Below are 19,173 nucleotides of genomic sequence, written 5' to 3'. Positions count from 1 at the left end.
AGCGATTATTAACCGTCTATCATTTCATAACCCATTGCTTTTATAAGTGAGTTTATGACATCGTTTAATAGAATATTCTTTTTATTTGGTTTTTTACAGAATTATATCAAAACAAATTAAATCTATAGTCCATAAAAAAAAAAAAAAAAAGTTCTCGATATTATTAGATATATATATAGTTTTATATAAATGTTTATATTTTTAGTGTAATAATTATAATTATTATTCTGTAAGCAAAGGGATGTAACGGATCTCGCGATATTGCTGAATGTTTTTTATTACAAAAAATTTAGCAAAATTTCTCGTTGTACATATAGTGACAGATTTTAAAACCGATTTCACTGTATCGGTGACCTGGATTTTCATATTATTGGCCAGAAAAGAAAGAAATTCTTCTCTATTATTCTTTCATTGTATGGGATACAATATACATACACGATACACGTTTCGCTCTTGCATTTTCTAACAATCATGTTTTTATCCACGTAGTTCGTCTGTCGAATTCGATCGGTTAGTATGGGCAAAAGGACTTTTGGGAAATTTAATCATTCTATCCATCGTATCCGCGAATCTTGTGTGCCTTAGATGGGCGAATTGTCGAGGTAACTTGGCTCGCTGACCTGGAATCTTCGACAGTTGGGGAGAAAAATGTTTGTTCAAACATTCGAGCGAGTTTCCACTGAGTTTATGACTCTTTTCGGTCAGTGAAGATTAAGAAGAACATTCGATGGGGGACTTTCGTCAAATTGAAAAATCGTTATTTTCTTCGACATTAATATCTAATCGACGTCTTATATTTATTAACATTGACAGATCAATTTTTCTCATACAAATATCTTTTTCAACCACACTTTTCTCGTAGCATTTGTAAATATATGTGTGCGCGTATTATATTTATATATATTTGAAATTATTAAAAATATTGCAAGTATTTCATTATGAAAAAAATATAAATAATAAAACAAAATATATTATTATCGCGATAATAATATACAAACGTAACTTGTTAATATGACATCAAGTCAAATCACTGAGATATTAAAGAGATAATACAATATTAAAGCTATCAAATATTTATCTCTATATGTATTGAAATGATATCCTTCTCATTCGTATGCACATACACTGATTTAAATGGTGCTTTAATAGCTCAAGAACATTGTGAGAGATTGCCTTGGCACGCAAATCTACAATATACGGCAAGCAATTCGATTTATTTAGGTATACCTTGGTATTCTTCTTCATTTTAATCGAATGTTGATCTTACATATACTTTAGATACTTTGGAAACTATTCAAACTTCAGATTCTAATCGATTAATTAATTGACAATATATTTTTTCACGTTTTTCAATTTTTTCTAAATAATTGATAAAAAGAAGAAAGATGCTTAAAATTATTTTTACTTTGTAAAAAATCATTACAAAGTAATTACAAAGAGTATACTCTTTAAATTATAAAATGAGATGAAGCGAGATAAAATGAAGAAGAGGACAAACGTGAATTTATCGCTAGTACAGAAATTCTCACAAAAGTCCATTCCGTCACGTACGGTAAGACTTCCTTCTTTAAGATTGAATTGCGATGAGTCCGAAGCAGAGGAAACTACAATACATTCGATTCGCGACAAGTAGAGCCTAAACAAAAGGAACGTAGCCTATTTTCCGCGCTAGAGGAATCTGCGGTAGAGAGACGACGTTGCGTAGGGTGTATAGGAGGTGTTTGGCGAGCTAGCCATTGTCGCGGTCATGCAGTTCTCGCGAGCAAAAACAATACCACGCGTCGTCATCGATCCCGCCCAACCGCTTTTCATCGTCCGTAAACGCTATCGGCGACGCGGATAGCGATCTTCGGCCACGAGACAAATGGAGCGCGAGTACACTCGTCCAACTGTAATGAGATGCAACCCTACCCCCGCTAAAAGTTTCACAAGGAACGAACGGAGACGAGTGGCGCAGCGGAGAAGTGGGTTGGGAGAACGACAAGAACGAAGCGATGATCTAATTTGATATCTCTGAGACAATTTTCTCCACTATTTTAGTGCGATGAAAGAATTTTAACAACAAAAATGACGAGGATATAAAACTCGCGACATTTAATTCGGATACGCGAGTCAATGTGTCGATTAAATTTATATGTTAGTATTTTTAAATTAAGAAAAACTCTATTCTCCATTAATAATGTCGAAGAAACAATGAAAACCCATGCGGATTTAAATAGTAAACGATCGAATGTCTATGGCATCTTCGCATTTCGCTATTGAAGATTCTTGTTACTATGAAAACGTTGCGTTAACGCGCCTTTGAATAAAAATGTGAACGACTAGCGAGAATAAGAGGAGAAGGTAGAGAATCCATTTCTACCTATCCGTAACGCGTGTCAATGGGTTTTGTGAAAAGAGTCAATTGTTAAACGGAAGTATCAAAGTCGCCCGGAAAATGAAACCTAACGTACAGTTTGTTTTTCGTTTAACAATACGAGCATTCTGACTAAAGTTGCTTCGCTACAAATATATAAATTCAAACAATAAAAACTATTAATTTAAATTGAAAAATAAAAATAAAATTATATATAAAAAGAAAAAAAGGAGAAGAGATTTTTATACTTATATAATTACTATTAAGATTTACCATAGTATTAAGTGGCTCTTCGATAATAACATCTAGTCCCTTGTTAATTATCTGATCCCGTATCTTTTTTACATTCGCATATAAAGATCAAAGTATAGTATGGTAATTTAATTTATCGCGACATCAATATTATTTCATTTTCGTCGTAGTCGCACGTGTCTACCGAAATGTCTATTATTCCCGGGACAATTTAAATTTTATACAGAAATTTCCACCGCGACGATTGTTGCATAATCGACCTACAGCCGTAGCTTGAAATGTCACCGGGATAAAGTTCTCTCACCGACGCGCATCCGTTCCGGATCTACTTCGAATTTGCCGCAGATCGAAACTGCATTTCGATCGAACCCGTGAGACGAATTTCCGCCAATGTGACCTCTCGAAAGCTCGTTATTGTCCTTTGTGCGCTCGACGCCATTCTCGAATTTATCGCGTAGGATGAGAATCACTCCAATCTTTACAGGACGGCAACGTTATCAAGAGCGTGCTACGATATCATTTCTGTGATTGCGGCAAAATATATAGAATCGAGATGAGAACGGTAAACTTTTATTTTGTTGAAATAAATTGAAGCAGTAGTATAAAAATATATACATCATCGTTTCTTCTTTTTAAAGCGAATCTTTAGAGCAGATACATACAAATGAATGTAAGAAACAAAAACAAAAACAAACAAAAAAAAAAAAAAAGACAGAATGTGTAAAAACATATATATTCTCGCATTTTATTTTTATTATTTTCCAGAGTACTAGCGTAATATCTCTTTTAATTTGATTTATCTAAACAAATTCTATCATGTTGCTATATCAAGCTATATTGCGTCGTTATCAAGTGCATTAATGACTCTTGTAAAAGAAAAACTGGCAGAGCTTTTCGTGTAACTTATTTGACGATCAAGTGGGTGTCTTGCAAGAAACAATGTAGGTCTTCATGACCGCGCGCGCAAAGTTTCCTGGACGATTAATCTCTTACCTGCCGACCCTGGCCCTTGAAGCGGAAAGGTTTCCGGAGTCAAGGACGCGCATGCAACGTTTCTTGTTCCATCGATCGATATTCCTTGAATAAGGTTAGACTGCGGTGGCTTTTCATTTTGCGTGACTAATAAAGGGAGATCCCGTACTGTAAACTACGTCGGCCTCGACACGTTCTTGGGTGGTACCGCGCGATAATACGCGATATCTTGCCTCATGTGCCACTAGCAAGGATACGTCCGAAATATGCACTCTACTATTTTCTTCGTCCTTATTATAGCGTAATAAGGTTTTCGCGTGTTGCCCAAGACTTTCACGGATGTTTTGTATATTGATGCAAGATCGCTAAACAAGTTCGTCGATGGTATCCGAAAAAGATGTCGACGAGAAATTCCGTGCTACAGGATTATTTAAATTCTTTAAAAGCGCGCAAAAAAAATTTCACGACTCGTCCTTGTTATGGCATTACCAATAACGCACGACTTATGGCGTGCATCCTGTGTCGAATTTATCTATGCCAGTTTGCGAATTTACGGAATGAACCGAGACGACATTTATATGAGCCCAGTCTTGGGGAGATGCGTAAAACAACAAGACGGACGACGACGAGATCACGCGCGATATTTTGTAATTCCGCGGCATTATACGACTTTATACGGTATTCGAATCTACTTACCATACGTCTTTGCGAACGTGAGCTTTAAACGATAACTTATCTTTTTATATAGAGTGTCACGATATTACGGTGAAACGTGATGTTTCCGAATATGAGCCTCTCGTCAAGAATGTTTGTCGACTTTTACCAATTTCTTAAAATCAAATACATTAAAAAGCATGCAATGAAAACTTTATTACAAAAATTCCATCCATTATATTAAATAAGCATGGAGAACTCAATTTCGTTTCCTTTATCCGTAAACCTTTACTTCAGCACAGCGTTGCTTGAGGTAAGCGGAAAATACAAGAAAGAAATAGGGTGGATAGGAAAGAGAAGAAAACAGAAAACGGATCTCCGAGCTGAAAGATGGATAAGATAAATCTCGTAAAAGTCGATATAGTCGTTCGTCTGAAATAAAAATGCTGTCTAGATCGGATCACTCACAATCGGAATAAATAAAATTCTGAGATCACTCAACAAAAGAAGCAATAAATATATATATATATATATTTATATTATTTGTAAAATTAAAAGTGGAGTTAATGATCGATTAAAGTCATAACTTCCTGCAATTTTACTTTTCTTTACTCGTTTGATCGCTTTACGCACTTTCATTATCAGATTTTCTATTAGACCTGTTATCAAATAAATCTCAGAATCAAAAATCTCATATTTAACTTTAACTATTAAATGTAGCCACTTATATGCATAACGAAACAATATATGCGTATCAAAACAATCGATAATGAGGTAAAGGAAAAGAATAAATATAATGAGGAAGGAAAGAAAGAAGGAAGGAAAAGGATATGCTGATGAATAGCGGCGTGCGATGTGATTGAGGATCATTGTATATTTTATGCTGAGAGATGGCGCGACTGCATGAAAAACGGTAGAGTATTTGTCGACGTGCATCTTAAAGCTTTTCAATTTTCAAGGAAGCGCAATTCCGCCGCAATTCGCCGTTAGGTGAAAAACCGGACGATATTATTTCCGCGTTTGATTCAGTAGGCCACGTTTAATTAATTCGTTAAAATCCGCGTGAAAATATGCTCTCCGACATTACTGCCGGCGCTTTCGCGTAATGCGCAATTTTTCCGCATCAATTCTAATAACGGCATAATTCTTCAATAAAATTATCTTACACGTAGTAGTATTTCTGTGATACTATTACAATGTTATTATATAATATTTAATAATCTATTATTTTCTTTTTAAGATACACGATCCTATATATTATCATTTCCTATAGATGCTTTTTTGTTTCATCTTATTATAAATTATCTATATATTTTATCTCATCCGTGAATAAAATATTGTTTTTAGAACGTATACGTATAAATGTTGCAGTGTTTTTATCTCGTTTGATTCGGGAATGTATCGTAAGATTTTCCGATAGGATAAAGATGCACCCTATAATGATACAGGGTTGACTTTCGTGGTAGAACGCGCTAGTGCAAAAACGGAGGGGAGTACGCTGGATGAACGAAAGGGATGAAACTCAGAATGCGGAGACACGGATGGAAGAGGGATGGAAGATCCTGGAAGGGAGAGAAGTGGAATCGTATATAGCTAGTGGCAGTCGCTGGAAGGTGAAAGGAAAGGACGGAAAGTGCAAAGGAAGGGATGAAGGAATATCCAAGTTGAAGAAGGACGTACGATGAAAAACGGACAAAGATGAAGAGTGAAAAAGAGAGAAATGGAAAGATTACGGAAGAAGGAATGTATGTGATAGCAATATTCAAGGGGTCCAACGAAAGGGGATAAACGATACGAGCGAGAAAGAGAAAGAGAAAGAGAACCACAATGGTTGAAAAGTGATGTAGATATCAATTGAGAGAAAAGGAGAGGAAGAATCGGTATAGGAGCAAGAGCGAAGAAGAAAGAGATAATAGACGCGAAAACGGTGGGGCTGAAGATACGAGACAGAGTTTTCGGCAGACGACAGAAGAGGAACAGGAATTGAAGAAGAGGGGGAATTGAGCGTGGAAAAGAGAGAGGGAGAGAGAGAGAGAGGCAGCAGAAGAGGAAGGGAGAAGGGATGGAAAGGGGGATGAGAGAATGAGAGACGAAAAAATTCGAAATATAGTTAATGGAGGGAGAAGTTGTGCGATATAGAAAAAGAAGAATTCAGTAGCGGAAGAGAAAAGAGAGCGACACATTCATAACGCCAAAAAAAAAAAAAAAAAAAAAAAAATCGAAAACTATCATAGGACATAGCGAGTAGTAAATTCGAAAACGGAGGATGTACAAGAAAGGAGAAAAGGAAACCTGGAACAAAAGATCGTAAGGGGTTCCCCAAAATTACCCACTATGGCACGCGTACGCGCGATTGAGAAAGAAAGAGCGCGCGAGCAACGGCGCAGGGAGGGGAGGGCTGTTCGCGGCGGGGGTGAAAGAGCGTTACAGAGAGACGGGAAGCTAGAGAGAGAGAGAGAGAGCGAGGAAGAGGGAGTACCAGGAGGCCGAGGCTGCGGCGTAGCCTCAGTGTCGGCGCAGTGGCCGGGCCATCGTGTCCTGCCTGTGCCCAGGTCTCCGTGCTCTCCTCTTCCTGTTTCTGATCCTGTCGACAGTCATACGGACTCTGCACGATATATCGTCGTCATCGTCATCGTCGCCGTCATCGTCTAACATTACATCTCTTTCGCGATCACGAGGTTCCTTCTTATCCGTGGTATCTACCGTGTCCTGTCGGGCATCCCTCTCTTTTTCCATCCCTCTTTCTTTCTCTATTATCTACTATCTCTCTCTTTCTTCCCCTTTCTCGCTCTTCTCTTCTCGTCGAGTCGAGGATCGAACGAATCGCGGCTGAACGGCGTCCGCGTATATCCGATGAGAGCCGGCGCGTCGCGACGTGTTCGCGACATCCGGTGAAGTCGTCTTCCCGAAAGACGCGGTTTGACTTCCTGGCGCGGGAGAGTGCTAGTAAATTTATTCGCGTTACGAACGATTCGCGGGGTGCGCGGCCACAAAGGAGTATCGCATAAGGTGTACACTACGGGGGTGATATAGTGGAACGATACGAGTTGCTCGGAATTAGTAACGAACGGAGGACATCCTTCACCGGGCAACCAGCGGCCAGAAGGATTGAGGTGAAGAGGTGGGAGCCATGCCGCCCGGGCGAGCTTCCCTCGAGGCAGCTAGCAGGATCGTTCAGCTACCGTTTCCCTATCTTTCGAGGCTGCCTGCTCGCCTTCCCTTTTGTTGAGGTAAGAAGCCCGATAAGACTTTGCAAGATCCTTGGACTTTGACCTGACGGAAATACATTTATCGAGGATTGACGCGAAGTCGAAATCGCAGTGATGGTTCTCTTTGAAAGCTTGAGAATGTGACTTTCGAATAAACACTAAAGGCTAAACTGCTTCAATGGAATAAATACTCGCGAAGCAAGTATTGGTCCGCATAGATGTGAAGGATTCGATGAATATTGTGAATGATTTAGAATGTCGTCTTCTAAATCGTAAGTAGTTTGAAGATTTTTCACAATTTTTTGTAAACATGTTTCCCCCCTCCCCCGCTCGCCCCCCCGAATAAGTCTGTTCCGGTAATAAATTTGTCAACGAGATAATTTGAGATTCTTTATGAATATAAAAAACTTATACATTTATTTCTTTGTGAATAGAAACAATTTCTATTTATCCCCCGACAACGTAAATATTTGTAGCATAAATTGATATCTCTTTATTATCGAATAATGAGAATTTACGTTAAATTACAGATAAGATAATATTTAAAGAAATATTATTCTTTATTTTTTTATAAACACAAGAAAATAAATATGAATCCTTATACTAAAGTCGGGCATTTGAGCGATCTTAATATTTATCCGTTATTTTTTAATTCTGTAAACCTATCTCATGATTAATGAACTTCGTTGATCTTTAGTTGTGACTCGTGAGAAAACTTAAGCAGCGGATTCCGCGCGGCTGCTGATTAGAAGACGCGCGCTCTCTTTGCCGTAAGAAATGTCAAGAGGATTTTAAAACTCTTTAAAACTTAGTCCTCATATCGCTTCTCAGAAATCGTTTGATGAATTACATTCTCCCAAGATGTTTCTATCCGATTACGTAAAATGATCGTAAAATCATAAGACTTAGCAATTTTCTTCCATCAAGCTTTTCGTAGTTTTCAAAAATCTACAAGCCAATTTTTAATTTTACGTTTCTGTAATTGATTGTTTTGCAATATCGGAGTATGTCAATGATATACATAATTTTTTCGTATATATAACGAATAATATCGATAGCGTGTCTCGCTTATTCAATCCTAAATCATCGACAAATACATACAAACTCCCTATTGCTAGTTTGTAGCTTCGTAAACGCCCCACAATTCTATCATATTTTTTAATACAATTTTCCGACAAAAATATTCCATGGCTTAATATCTGATTCGCTCTTATTCGTATGATATTACACAATTTTTGATAATTTTATTAGTCTTTAATTTCGTAGGAATTCAAATTCTTCGCAAAAATTTAAATAAACTTATTATATTATGTGAAAGAATGCGATCTTTTTCTACTTTAATATACAATACCATTAGTTTTCTTTCCCTTCGATAAAGGAACAAATTTTTTAAATAATCGAAAATCCAATCCGTTTCTCGATATAATTGATAGAAGAATATAATATCAAGAAATTACTTGTGTGTTCAATAAAGATTTTCTTTTTTCTTTTTTTAAATTAATTTACGTTACTTGAAAAGGTTCTCAACATTCTATTCTCTAAGGAAATTATCTATGGAAAAAAGAAGAATCCATTTTTTAATTCTGTCGAAAGAGACACTGGTACCGATGTGTGTGTATGATTCTGGAGAAAATAAAAATTTCCACTAAAGTAATTATTTGCTTCTGCAATACTTTAATTGTATTTCGTTGTATATTATTGCATTTCATTTAGATATCTCAAAAAGTAAAAAAAAAAAAAATATTTAAAAAATGACTTGATTATAAAATATTTTAATTTTATAATATCTTCCGAAAGAAAATTGTTCAGGTTTAACTGTCTTTTTATTTCGTCTATAACTCTCTTTTTTTTTTATTCTGTCTATAATTCTCTTTATTTCGTTTGTGCACTTTCCGAAGCTCATACACAAATACTTTTAAAATCTGTCAAAAGAGCAGCTTGGCCATTGTTTAGAATACGCTATGTTAAAATGTTGATATTCTAAAGAGCATCGGTTGTATCTATTTATCTTTTCGCTTTTATTGTATCTTACAAGATTTAAAATGATTGAAAGTTTTTGATTAATTTGCGATAAAGTTGAAAAATGCTGTATAATTTCGAACTTTGTGCAGCGCTGACACGCAGCTTATGCATCTCGACGTGGTGCTTTTGCAACAACAAGCGGCGCATTAATTACTGGAAATCCAAGCATGAATCACGATGTACACAATGCGCGCGAATATGAACGTCAACCATCCCGTTACTACCGTATGCTCTAGAAATTTTGGCTGGCACACCACGATGATATCGTCTCGATATCGATGAATCTTTGTTGATAGGGTAAACAAGCGTTTCGGATTGGAAAAAAAAAAAACCTATTTTTGTATTACGAGTGTGTTCGTACAGTCATACACCTTCGGAAACGTAAAAAATGTGACCATGTAAATTAGAATATTTCCAAACACGCAACACATTTTAGGAAGTAAAATAAATATTTCTAAAATACACTTCTCTTTTTCCCTCTATACATTCCGATCCCGCAATATATCGAGAATTTATCTCGCCATTAAAAAAGAAATGTTTTGAAAGAAATATATGATGAGAAAAAGCTTTCTCTCTCTTTTATGCGTATAAAATAATCAGAATATGATTAAAAAAAAAAAAAAAAAAAAAAAAAAAAAAAAAAATTAATCTTATTTTTGACATTAAAATAGTTTTTTCTATATTATTTCTTTTTGTTTCTCTGTTAGATGTTCTAAAATTTTTCACTTTGATAGTTGGGATAAATCTTACACAGAGTATATATATATAAATGTCATATTTATCGAGATAAAACGTCTTTACGACTGTTCTTAAAGATAGAAAAGATCTGATAGTTTCATTGTAACACGCAACTCTCTCTCTCTCTCTCTCTCCCTCTCCCAAGAGATTGCACTGATAGATATGTTTTATTCTTTTCATATCTATTTGAATTTGAAAACAATGCGAATAAGGATATTAATCCTTATAAAACCTCATCGGTTATTTGCATCTTAAAAACAAAAGATGGAATTGCGAAGATACTTGTCACAAGAGATTTATATCGTCAATTTTATATACTAATCTTCATTTTTTTATATCTCTCTTTCTCTTTTGATTGTATTTTCTTTAAATATATATTTTAGTATATAATTTAATTTTTTCTTCTATAGTGTAAAGTAAATTAAATTACATGCGTTCTAATTTATATTGATATTTATATAAAAAAAAATGAATGCAAACTTGGTTTATTCTTAGCGAGTGTATCAAAATATCACGCGATAATGTTTGATAATCACGTATCTATTTAAGTTATTTGATTCTCTCTAAATTATAAGAGCGCCTTACGTTTGCCTTAATTGCCACTTAATCGAATGACACGAGTTTTCAACTTGAGTAACCGCATGTGGTTGACAAAGTTACTTTCGTACATCGGACATCGAATCGAAATGTCAGATTCCGACACTGCCTGAGTCATAATTTCTCTCGGCGGCACGCTAATTTCCTTTAACAAAATCGTTTTCGGGAATTTGGCCGTTTCTAACGGTAAAATACGCGCAATCATTTCCGGTCTACACATATATTAATTTCCCTCCATAAGAAAGCTTCCCGACTTTAAGTTTTACCTAAAAAAAAACGTAAAAATAAATTGTTTCTATTATTTTTATCCCGGAGTCATTTTGCATTCGTCGTAAAAAAAAAAAAGTTGGATTTCTGAAACAAAACAAATAAAAAAAGAATTGCTACAACGATTACATCGCATCGCTGATATTACATATTACAAAAATATCTCAGTATGTACTAATTTTGCACCACGTTTTCAAGCAGGCAACGATTTGGAGCGCTCTAACAATAAATAGAAATATCACGAATATCAAGAAGGAGAAATATTTAATTTCCATTACGTAAGTCAATATATTCGATTTAGCGATTTAACCGGATAAGTTGCTATTTTTTATCACGAAGTGGGCCAATGGGTCAAATTAAAATTTGAGGATAAATGCACGCGAATGCGCCAAGAGATATAAATTCTAATCCAGCCATTATATCGAACGTACAAACCAAGAGTTTTTCTTTTACCAACTTTAAATTCTCCGTGGAATAATTAGAACATCCTCCCCCTCCCCCGCCCCCCTAAGCAAGAATATCTAACAAAGTACGTATATATTCGTCACGAAAAAATTGCAAAGGATAATAACTCGCTATCACGGAATAGCGATCCGGTAAAAAAATATATGATTAATTCTCAATTAAATTCTTTCACTCTTTAATTAAGAATCGATAAAACTTTCGATGGTACGATACGAGTAGTATGATCATAAACTGTATATAATCAAGAATTTTGTCGCAATTGCAAATTGAATATGATTATAGAAATGTTATTTTTACGATAATTTCCTTTTTTTTTTTTTTTTTAATTTGGTATAACCTGATGCAAATTTTGATTTTTATTCTTGCATCTAATATAATTTTAGCGTGGGAATGGTATATTCTAGTCTCTTATCTTTTATCTTTTATTATTATTATTGTTATGATATTATTATCATTATTATCGGTACGGTTTCGGTATCCGATATCGGATAGAGCCGGAATTTCAGCAACAGGGCTATTGAAAACTGGAGAAACGGATATTTCCGGATCTTCGAACAGGAGCGATATAGGGATGAAAGATGAGAAAATATCCAATCAGATGGCCGTATAAAGCGCTATCTTTTAAAAATCACCAATATATTAATGTACGAGCATAATGCTGTTAATTATCGATGATTTACTGCAAATTGCTGCTACATGCATACTATCGAGATTTTCTTATTGAAATATAAAGTACTAATGATGCGTATTATTATCGTTTGTTATACCTTTTCATGATCGAAGGCCAGATATTTGCAAGAATTTTTATTTAATTGACGATAAAATATTGATGTCTAAAAGTTTGTCATCTGTCACGATGATGGCAAAATATCTAATCTTATTTTTCTATTAGTAAGGGATAATTAGAGCGCGTTTGTGTGTTAGTGTCATTTATCTAGATTATTCTAGATTATTATTTTACGAGTTCCGGCAACTGCATGTTGCATCTCATATTTGTATTTTTTCACGCAATGATCTCACTCTTCATATTAATATTACGTTATAATTCAACTATCGAAGCACATATCGTGCATATCGCGGCGCAATAAATCTCGAGATGCAATTACGTGTAATAAATTGCGTTCGAGAATCCATGGTATTAAAAGGAATTAATCTTGATTCCGTTGGTGTTAAAATATAAAATTGCCAGTATTGCCCTGTGATCGTCTGAAATGCAATGCGACATTTTTTCGCAATATCTTTATGCAACGATGGATCTCGTACACGACACGATGCGAAAACTCTGTTCATTAGTTTGACCCAACTGCGATTCGTTCGTGCATACGTGATGAATTTTGTAAAATGGAAATTGAAATTATTTCTGTCTCGTAAGCGGTGAAATCATTGGACACAATTTCGTGAAATAATTGGCCTCTGTCCCGCATTTCTCACTGATGATCAAATAAGTGTTTCTTGAACACGAATTGACTAATTAATCGCGTTAATCCGCGTGGTTGCCGACATGCTGATATATATATTGTATATATAATTTTCTTCTTTTCTTATAATTAAAATAAATGAAAACCAAAGGACCATGTGCGAGTATATACACATGGAATATTAAATTCATTCAAATAAAGCCGAGCTTTCGCTCGCAAAAAACAAACATTTGCACTTTCCACCGCAAAACGAAAATGATAAATTATTACCGTTTTATATTTAGCGTTGCTTCTTTTGACGATATCGAATGAAATGCCGAAAGTAAGTTAGGAGATGGATAAGCATACACAATATTTTGCATTTTTCTCAAATTTATCGCACTGATAAGGAAATAATTCGTAGTTAGATTTTATTTTTTATTTTATCAATATTTATTCTGTTACTATTGGCGAATAAATTTATGAATCTGTAAAATGAAATGACCGTTTCAAATAAAGTTCGACATATTTATCCACAAACAGATGGATTTAATTTTTCGCATATTCACACTGCACTTATCCCAATTCATTATAGACGAACATTGTTTATCGACTTAATGTAATGCTAATCAGAATAATTCTATAGCTAATTGTAAGTACACGAATTAATTACGATTTACATTTGCGTATCTTTTTGCACGATTTGTCTACAAAATATACAAATATATTCCATGAGATAGATTAAAAGTTTTCGTGAGAAACTCAAGAAGAGATAAATAAAAATTCGTTTTCGCGCATTTGTGCGAGATTCCCGAAAACTCCGAGATCTAGATTCGAACGGATCTCGGTCCTCCAAGCTGCTTTCAATTTTACGAAAAAAAAAAAAAAAAGTGCAACAGCCAACAAAGCATGCCATCTCAATGTTGCGAAGAGGTTTCGTTTACGGCAAATTCTCGCGTTGCGTGTAGAATGCTCAGGCGATAAATAAATTCTGCCGACGACACGACGGTTTCATCGTTTATATATGAGACCGAACAAGGAATTTATATCCTATCGCTTGCATGTAGTTACATGCGAACGTGAGTTGTTGCGTCCATCGTTCAACGATTTATCATTCTCGATTTATCATCTTTATTACAATGAGAAATATATTTATGTGAACCACAATCCTCCCTTTTCCTAAACTATTGCTATAGAAGAATAAAGTAATGCGTGTTTCGTTATATAGCGAGGAATGTCGAAAAATAAAGCATCCGATTACGTGTACAATCTTGTGTGTATACGCACGATTGTATCCTCGACAAGAAATATCTATCCTCAAGCGAAATCGCTCCTCACCGATACTGATCCTTGTTGACACGCTCGCGAGGCGATGATGTGCTTCAATGCCGGAAATCATTTTCTCTGCGGAATAGCGGCAATCTAGAAAGCAACCGCCTGTGCCGATCGATCCGCCCGACTGTTTCATCCGAGTCGCGAAAAGGATTCGGGGGATGTCCATTCTATACCCTCTGGCAATCGCTTTTTGCACCGTTCCACATGCGCCTATTTTTTTTTTTTTTTCTGTACACGTGTACACGTTGTTATTTTGACAAAACCGTCAAATCAATAAAACATATTAATATACCGAGGCATATATATAAGCAGTTATTTTACTATAACATTTTTAACGTTGTTAAAAACGCAGTAGCCGCGTCAACATATCAAATGTTTTGCGAGCAATGAAAAAATCGCTTCAAAGATCAAATTTGGAAATATAAAATAATTATTCATATACATTGATATGTTTTATAGATTCGACAACCTCATCGCTGCGACGAAAAAATAATCGCGTTTACAGCATCTTCAGATATTATTGTCTGACAAGTAATACTATTTCTTCGCCATACTTGGCCATTTTAAACTCAAATAATAAAATTTTAACATTGGTAATTCATACGTTAAAATTAAATAATTGTTTAAAAATTTACGCGAGATTAATTTCGGTATTTATAATTGAGAAAATAAAATAGAAATTTTATCGTTGCGTTTTAAGCGAGTCTGTGTTATCGTTGCCTATCTCGGCAGCACATGGCCGCAAATTGACCAGAACAATATCATAAATCCTATTACACTTTCCTACTTGCGCTCCTATTGTTGTCTACTTATTTCATTTAATATTTTCTGAATAAGATGCTTAAATATTTAATATACAATATATTTATTTAATATAAGATAAATAAAATCAAGCAATTTACATAAGAACAAATCATATATTTCTTATTGTTGCATCCATTATCATTGCAAATTTATATTTTTATAACCTGCTAGCTTGTCAGATTATATTAATGTATCAGGAAAAGATTAATCCTCTCTAGTTTTTCTTTTTTTTTAATATTATTTATCTTATACATGCGTGTGTGTGCAAGACATTATATAAATATATGTATAAAAGTAAAAAGTAAGTAATTTGACTCACCCGGTAGGATGCGCAACGGTAGAGTTGTAGGATATTATGTCGATCTCTTTCTATACGACGATCTGTAAAATATAAATATATATACATTATGTATATAAGCCAATGTCAGAAATAATAAATATCTCGAAAATTAACCTACGAAATAAAATTTTTTTATTTGTTTTTTACTAGACCTTTAAAGTGTTAAAAACACTGTATAATTTACGAAAAAAATTTTTTACATATTTACATTTTTAAACATATTTTTTATGTATTCATATGAAAATAATTAATATTTTAAAACTATTGTTGAGAAAACAATTTAAAATTTTATTTATGCACTTGTATTACAATAATTTTAAATGGAGATAAACGAACAATTAATTAATTATTAATAAAACTTGAGTAAAAAATAAATTTAAAAAATTGTTTACCCTACGGTTTAGATTAGGTTAGGTTAGGTTAAGTTGCTTCTTTGTCGCTCGTTCGCGAATAATATACGCTCGTATTTTAGAACAACTTTATTGTACTTGGTGTTATAAATATAAAGGTTGAAAAAAAAGTATTAACAAATATAAATATTTGCGGATCGTAATATTACAAAATATAATTAGATTTACTCATCGTTCACGCGATATAAGCTTCGACGGAATAAATCTCGCAAATTACGCGCTTTGATAAAATACAACGATGTATTTTAACAGCGAATTTACGCGATACGTAGTTGGAAATTATGGGATTAATAACGACTGTAATTAAACGACTTAGTAATTAAACGCGTTACAATGTCGCTCGAGTTGGGGTCGATTAATATTGTCGCGATGTTCTGTTAATGACTCGAAGAATGCGAATATGAAGAGTACGAGAATGATATATCGGTTATCATGGGCGAGTCGAGTTGATAGTTTATAATTGATAGGGCTAAGACGCGTTTGAGAATCATTAGAGAATAAATAGTCGTCATATACAGGGTGTCCTAGACCACCCATACATCCCTTTTCTTTCAAAAACTAAGCATTTTAGAGAAAAACATTTTGAACAAAAATTGTATGGCTTTGAGGGGAACATAAGATGGTATCATTGGTTTGACCTTGGATGGCATCGTTAAGGTCAAGTCAAGGACATCTTTAATTTCTTAAGCGGAACCCCCTATTTTTTATCGCATATTCTTATAGCTTATGTCGAGAGCTTTCCAAAACACTATAATAAAGTATTTTTTCATAAAGTACTTTTTGAGTTATTTTATATTTTAATCTGACATATTTTGATATAAAATAACTCAAAAAGTACTTAATAAAAAAATACTTTATTATAGTGTTTTGGAAAGCTCTCGAGATAAGGTACAAGAATATGTAATGAAAAATAGGGACTTCCATTTAAGAAATTAAAGGTATCCTCTTGAATTGATCTCGACGATGCCATGCAAGGTCAAACCAATGACACCATCTTATGTTCCCCTCAAAACCATACAATTTTTGTTGAAAACGTTTTTCTCTAAAATGCTTAGTTTTTGAAAGAAAAGGGGTGTACTGGTGGTCTAGGACACCCTGTATATATCACATCTTTTATTTGAAATTGTCGCTGGGAGATTATTACGTCTCATTTATTGCGAAATTTAATCAATTACGTAGATTAATAATCGCCGATTGCCATTGTCATTGAAAATAATCGCGCGCGAAAATACAACTTTTCGCGTTCCTCTCGAAGAGAATGTGACGATATTCAGAGAAGTTCACGCCGCTATACCTGCTCGAGTGTTATTCAACAGTGTCATATTTCGTTGTTATTCTAATTCGCGAAATATTTAACGCGCGTATTACGAAATAAGTAGGGAATATTTCGCGATTTTGTGTGTGTGTGATAAAACGTATAAATAATGCATACGGAGAATCTCGTATAGGTACCTTCTCGCTCGAGCGTCGTCACGTCAATGCCAAGGCCGCAAGACCGTGTGGCCGTGGAATGTAAACAACAGCGCCGCTAGACGCTAGACCGACTAGGTACATTCCAATGCCGTGACCCGTGACGTAGCTAGTTTTTGTCACTACGAAATATTTATGTGACTAGGGCCTAGGGCTACGTTAAGCCTGCCGCACACGGTATGCGATTTTGCGTACTAGATCGCATGCGAGACATTTTGCTAGCAATTATAATGGCTATGCAACTTGAAATATTATGTGCTGCGTGTTGCTGTGCGTGCTAGCATGCTAATTTTTGGTAATAGATTCGATGCTATATTTCACTATGGTTTTGTTGCTGGCTGCAGACGATACTACGAAAAAAAAACGCAAAAAATAAAAATAATAATAAATATAAAGACACAAAAGTTATAAATATATATAAGTAGTTATATATTTTATTTATAACTATGGTGATATTAATTGAATATGTATATAATTAATTGAAAATGACAGATCTCCTAACCTAGTAAAATTTAAAAAAATTTTAGTATTTCTTCTATAATAAATATCTCGAATCGTACCTTGACTACATAAGCAATCATTGGCTATTATCGAGAATCTAGAGGATTTTTAGAGTCTTGAAAAATTTTGTTGAAATCTCTAGAAATTTTATAACTAAAATATTAACGAAAAATCGTACCGTGTGCCATAGGCTTTACACTCGCGATCGTAACACTCGTGAAGTTCTTTTCATCTTCCTTATTCGTCGAGAGTTATCGAAAGATGGATAAAGCTCGCGAGTGTTGCGATTACCAAGTGGAACGTAATCTAGAGAGGAAACGCGAGATATATTCTCCATTATTAATCCGATTCGTTCAATATCGTACACGGTGCTCGAGTAACATTCGTATCATTTTCGTACTTTTCCGTTTTTCATTAATATACGAAACGGATAGGACTTTGCGATATCGAAAACGCGAATATTTCGAATATAGAATTTATTTTTCTATATTAGAATTAGATCTCTTTTATTTCTCGTAACTTTGATATAAGTTTGTATTAAAAAAAAATATTTTTCTCTCGTAAATCATGCAGTATTTTTTACCGCAATATTTATATTTTTCCAATCAATTAGTGTTTTGCATCACGATTATACCGAGGTGAGTGTTAAATCATTTATTATTCATAATTTGATTGGTAATGTGAACTTTTTTACAAAAATTATATTATATAAAAATTTCATTTACTCTTCTCTCGCACATAATAAACTAAAAATGAAAAAAAAAAAAAATGAGAAATTAAAAAATTGATAGAGCCTTTCGTTGATTTTGCATTAGAAAAAGGAATACGTATAACATTACATGTTATCAGAAATAAATAAAATTTCAATTTTCTTAATTTCTTTGTATTTTAAAAATTATATTATAATATATAAGAATATATATTAATAAAAAAATATATAATGAAATACAATATATATATATAATATTATTTATTATATTATAAAATTTTTATATTCTCGATTTCTTTATATTCGTAAAGAGAAATTTTAATTTGAGACATTATCCGCGTATCTTTACGCTATCACGTATACATGTGTCGCGCTGAAATATACGATCTTGATTATATATTATTTCTTTATATATACGATGATTTTATTAGTCACAATTTTAATATTTCAATTTTCTCAACAGTATCATTCTCGCTCGAATTTTATTTCAATTGTCTTCTCTCCAGCGTGCATAATTTGTTTTATCGAGAAAGAGACCCACACACATGTTAGTATCTCATTGCATAATAAGCTTCATTTTCCTGCTCTCGCGCCGGTTATTAAAATAATGTCAGCGTTTATAATGTCGCGTAAGCTTGTCCGAATAACGGGCAAGGTCGAAGGGAGCAAGTCCTA

The 19,173-nt window shown here is 34.1% G+C and overlaps 1 protein-coding gene across 2 annotated transcripts in view; it reads left to right on the top strand.

The window, feature by feature from the left end:
- The first annotated feature begins 6,733 nt into the window (after positions 1 to 6,733).
- The window catches only part of LOC138933926 (A-type potassium channel modulatory protein DPP6), a 48,231-nt gene continuing 35,791 nt past the window's right edge, over positions 6,734 to 19,173 (top strand). For both annotated transcript variants that reach the window (XM_070297178.1, XM_070297176.1), the window contains exon 1: positions 6,734 to 7,464. The gene's annotated coding sequence lies outside the window, so the exon portion shown is untranslated. The remainder of the gene's footprint in view (positions 7,465 to 19,173) is intronic.

Source organism: Polyergus mexicanus, unplaced genomic scaffold (assembly GCF_030449975.1).
Source record: "Polyergus mexicanus isolate NDT 795.1 unplaced genomic scaffold, iyPolMexi1.0 SCAF_6, whole genome shotgun sequence".
NCBI lineage: Eukaryota > Metazoa > Arthropoda > Insecta > Hymenoptera > Formicidae > Polyergus > Polyergus mexicanus.
Note: the sequence above shows the minus strand (reverse complement) of the source record. Positions and strands in the feature narration are given on the sequence as shown.